Source organism: Pipistrellus kuhlii, unplaced genomic scaffold (genome assembly GCF_014108245.1).
Source record: "Pipistrellus kuhlii isolate mPipKuh1 unplaced genomic scaffold, mPipKuh1.p scaffold_m20_p_4, whole genome shotgun sequence".
Classification (NCBI taxonomy): Eukaryota; Metazoa; Chordata; class Mammalia; order Chiroptera; family Vespertilionidae; genus Pipistrellus; species Pipistrellus kuhlii.
The window spans coordinates 78,343,215-78,348,277 of record NW_023425540.1 but is presented as its reverse complement, the minus strand read 5'-3'; the positions used below and the strand labels follow the sequence as shown (position 1 = coordinate 78,348,277).

Below are 5,063 nucleotides of genomic sequence, written 5' to 3'. Positions count from 1 at the left end.
AGAGAGAAATAGAAACATCCATGATGGGAGTGAATCATTGATGGGCTGCCTCCCGCTCACCCCCTTACTGGGGATCCAGCCCGCAACTGGCATATGTACCCTTAATGGGAATCAAACCTGGGGCCCTTCCATCTACAGGCCGATGCTCTATCCTCTGAGCCAAACTGGCTAGGGCCGCTGCCTGTCCTTTTATTCCTGGAAAGGATGCCAGCATAATTGTGAAGTTAAATCTGCAAGGTCTGAGTGTTGCCCCCGGGGCTAAGTCTGCAGAACAAATTGGCCAGTGCCTGAGGGTGTCTTGTGGAGCATCACGTTCTAGAAAAATGCTTTAATGAATAAATGGAAGGATAGTCTCTTTCCACTCCACCCCCCCACCCACCCCGCCTTTAGGGGGAACCCCCCAACCCCCACAATGTGACCTACTTCCTTATGGTATCCGAGAAATAAAACTATTTTCTAGAAAGGACTTTGTTCTTTTACTGCACTGAGGCCAAAGGATATTCACGAGAAGTTCGGGAAGAAAGAAATGCACATTTTGGTCCCTGAATTAGGGCCTCTTCTCCGCAGCCCCGAGACACAGAGGCCATGGAGCAGCAGTGATGTGGGGGGTCGAGGTCTGATCTGTGTTTGATGGGTGAGACCCAGTTTCTCATTGGCCAGCAAAGGGAGATACGCTGACCAGGGTGGCATAAAACGGTCAGGAGCTCGTAAACGTCCCCTCCCTGGGCCCAGCCACTTGACTAAGATTACCCAGGGCTGTGTTTAAGGCAGAAGAAGACTGAGTTGGCAATAAACAAGGACCCATTCTCCCTGCAGAGTGGAGAGGATACGCCTGCGTGTTCCCACAGGTAAGAGAGGGTGCTTCGAGCAGGGAGACACAGAAATGATGGGGAGCCCATGCGAATGTGTCACGGGAGGACAACCAAAATGGGGGCTGTCCTGTCGCTAATAACCAGGTGCCAGGAACAGAGAAATGCACAAGAAATATTTGTGAGAGGAAAGAATGACTGTTGGGAAGTGGGCAGGCAAGGGAACGTGCGTTGGCTTTAAGAGAAAGCTCTGCAACTGTCTGCCTGATTCAGAATCCGGACTTCCCCGAGTCCTCACTGTGAGACTCTGGGATTTTTCTGGCCTCAGTTTGCTTGTCTGCAGAATGGGTAGTATGCTCAGAGCACCCACTTCCACGGGTGGATATTAGAGCTAATAAGAAAATATGGTAAGCACTCGATAAATGTACCCTTTAACGCCTCCTGTTTTCCTCATCATATTTCTCTTCTTCCTCTGATGACAATGCTATGGGTGATGATGCTCACTGTTCAGAGAGGCAGGGATTCGAATCCCATTCTGCCTCTGTTTAGCCTTGTGACTTTGGACAAATGACTTAACCTCTCTGGGCCTCATTGTAATCACTATTGTTGTGAAGTGGAGACCACCCGCACGCGGACGCCCACCCAACTCGAGTAATTCCGGAACAAACTCCTCAGCGGTCCAATTTGAGGAAGCAAAAGAATTTTATTTCAGATTCGAATCTGGGCTGCTGCCGCCAGGAAGGAGCAGGCAACAACAGCAGCAAGCAGTTATAAATCCAGCTTTTGTATGCACATTTCAAACAAGGGGATGGAGGTCCACGGGGCTGAAGCTGATTCTTGGTTCGTTCTGTTATTTTAGCCTTGACTAATCCAGACTGTTGATTTGGCCTTCAGCCTTGACTAACCCAGACTGTTGATTTGGTCTTCAGGTCAAGGAGGGGGAGGGAATAGTAACTTTCTACCCTCCAGGCAAGGTCAGTAATTTTCCACTCCTCGACTATAAAGTGGGGATAGTGAATCCTTTTCAAAAGGTTGCTTGAGGATTCAATTATAACGCATGGGAAGGCAAGGCACATGGAGGATTTAGCACAGTGCCAGGTGCTCAAGTAAGTTTGGGCAAATGGTCCTGTCTTTTTGCTTTATTACTCTGGGAGGACATTGAGTCATCAGGTTCAAGGTTTGAACATCTTTTTAAAGCTCGGTGAATCCCTTGATGTTTGCCATGAGTTCCTGGAATGGTGGTGGGAGAGTGGACTATTTCACAGCTCAGGTTATTTCCAGCCGGCTAAGGGTCAGTGTTCCTAGGGTTAAATCCCAGCTGAGGGAATGCTCATCGTTAGGTGGGTCCTTTCCAGGAAGGACACTCCTTAGTCATAGGGGAAGAAATAGGAGCTGAGTGAGATTTCTGTGTTTTTACCAGAACAAATTCATTCCATTTCCTATGGCATTTGCATCTATTATAGGTGAGTATCGCTTAAGAGAATTTTAAGCCGAAACCAGTTTGGCTCAGTGGATAGTGCGTAGGCCTGCGGACTGAAGGGTCCCGGATTCAATTCCGGTCAAGGGCATGTACCTTGGTTGCAGGCACATCCCCAATAGGAGGTGTGCAGGAGGCAGCTGATCGATGATTCTCTCTTATCAGTGTTTCTAACTCTCTATCCCTCTCTCTTCCTCTCTGTAAAAAATCAATAAAATATATTTTTTTAAAAAGAGAGAATCTCAAGTGATACTCACCTTCGTACTGTTCCCTTAAGCACTGTTCCCATAGGTACTGTTCCCAACCTTGCCCGTATCAGCTCCCCCAATAAATGCAAACCTGTGGCTTTCCAATGGAGAGGCGAATGTGGAAGAGACAGAGACTTGTTTTATAAATCTTACAATCACAGGAAAGGTCTCAACGTGAGAGGAGGTCGGCGAAGTTGCCACAGGAACTGTCATTCCCAAGGTGGGAGGGCGGCCCCTGGCAGCGTGAGACTCCCCGACACCTGGATTCCGGGGTCCCGCCTGCCAGTCAGCATGGAGCTGAGCCAAACTGCAGCAAAAGGACACATCCGTTATCTTGGTCAGGTCTTTATTGAAGATGTGGATATTTTGGTTCATCGTGGATTTTTGCATTATTTTCTACCTTTAAAAATATTGCTTTACAATTCCGTTTACCATCGCACCAAAAAAATTAAGATACCTAGGAATAAATTTAACTAAGGAAGTAAAAGACCTATTGGCGGAAAACTACACGACACTGAAAAAAGAGATAGAGGAAGATGTAAGGAGATGGAAGAACATACCATGTTCATGGATTGGTAGAATCAACATCATCAAAATGTCCATACTTCCTAAAGCAATCTATAGGTTCAATGCACTCCCCATTAAAATACCAACGGCATATTTCACTGACCTAGAAAGAACTCTCCAAAAGTTCATCTGGAACAATAAAAGACCCCGAATAGCCACAGCAATCCTGAGAAAGAAGAGTAAAGTAGGAGGGATCTCAATACCAGACTTCAAACTATATTACAAAGCCACTGTTCTCAAAACAGCCTGGTACTGGCACAAGAACAGACATATAGATCAATGGAATAGAATCGAGAACCCAGATATCAACCCAAATCAATATGCTCAATTAATATTTGACAAAGGAGGCACGAATATACAATGGAGTCAAGACAGTTTCTTCAATAAATGGTGTTGGGAAATTTGGACAGACACATGCAAAAGAATGAAACTAGATCACCAACTTACACCATTCACAAAAATAAACTCAAAATGGATACAGGACTTAAACATAAGACGGGAAACCATAAAAATACGAGAAGCATCCACAGGCAGCAAAATCTCAGACGTATGCCAAAAGAACTTCTTCACTGATACTGCCCCTAGGGCAATGGAAGCTAAAGAGAAAATAAACAAATGGGACTACATCAAAATAAAAAGCTTTTTTACGGCAAAAGAAACCATCAACAAAACAACAAGAAAGCCCACGGTGTGGGAGAACATATTTGCAAATAATACCACTGATAAAGGTTTAATCTCCAACATTTACAGACAGCTTATACAACTAAATAAAAGGAAGATGAATGATCCAATTAAGAAATGGGCAATGGACCTAAATAGAATATTTTCAAAAGAAGACAGAAGGAAGGCCGAAAGGCACATAAAAACATGCTCAAAGTCACTAATTGTCCGAGAGGTGCAAATCAAAACAACAATGCGGTACCATCTCACTCCTGTCAGAATGGCCAACATCAACAAATCAACAAACGACAAGTGTTGGCGAGGTTGCGGAGAAAAAGGAACCCTCGTGCACTGCTGGTGGGAATGCAGACTGGTGCAACCACTGTGGAGAACAGTGTGGAGTTTCCTCAAAAAACTGAAAATGGAACTCCCATTTGACCCAGTAATCCCACTTCTAGGAATATATCCCAAGAAACTAGAAACACCAATCAGAAAGGATATATGCACCCCTATGTTCATAGCAGCACAATCTACAATAGCCAGAATTTGGAAACAGCCTAAGTGTCCGTCAGCAGATGATTGGATCCAAAAACTATGGTACATCTACACAATGGAATACTATGCTGCCATAAAAAAGAAGGAATTCTCATCATTTGCAGCAACCTGGATGGAATTGGAGAACATCATGCTGAGTGAAATAAGCCAATCAATGAAAGAGAAACACCACATGACCTCACTCATTTGTGGATGATAAAGAACATTATAAATTGATGAACCAAGAGACAGATATAGAGACAGTAAAGCAACAGGCAGACTGTCAAATTACAGTGGGGAGGAGAGGAAGATCTGGGGGAGATAATAGATTAACCGAAGGACTTGTGTACATGCATATAAGTACAACCAATGGACATAAAACTCTGGGGAAGGAGGGTATGTATGGGAGGGAGGGAGGGGGGCAAAAAAAATCAATAAAATATATTAAAATATATATATATTGCTTTAAAATATTCTTTATCTGAATCCTGGGATTTTTGGTATCCCTAACTGTTAGCCCTGATGCCAATGACACCTAATCTAGGAACTTCCCAAGTTTAACATCATATTTATCGATACCTATCGTGAGCAAAAAGACGACCAACATCAAGATGTGAATGCGGCCATGGCCAGTGTTGCACAGTGGTTAGAGCATCAGCCCATGCACCAGAGGACTGTAGATTCCATTCCTAGTCAAGGGCACGTACCTGGCTGGTGAGTTCACTCTCTAACGCTGCCAGAGCATGTGGGGAAGGCAATCAGTTGGTC

General features: G+C 44.5%; 1 protein-coding gene across 1 annotated transcript in view; it reads left to right on the top strand.

Moving 5' to 3' along the window:
* The first annotated feature begins 477 nt into the window (after window positions 1-477).
* Window positions 478-5,063, top strand: part of TMC5 (transmembrane channel like 5) — a 54,945-nt gene continuing 50,359 nt past the window's right edge. Inside the window, exon 1 of the mRNA XM_036409433.2 lies at window positions 478-848. The gene's annotated coding sequence lies outside the window, so the exon portion shown is untranslated. The remainder of the gene's footprint in view (window positions 849-5,063) is intronic.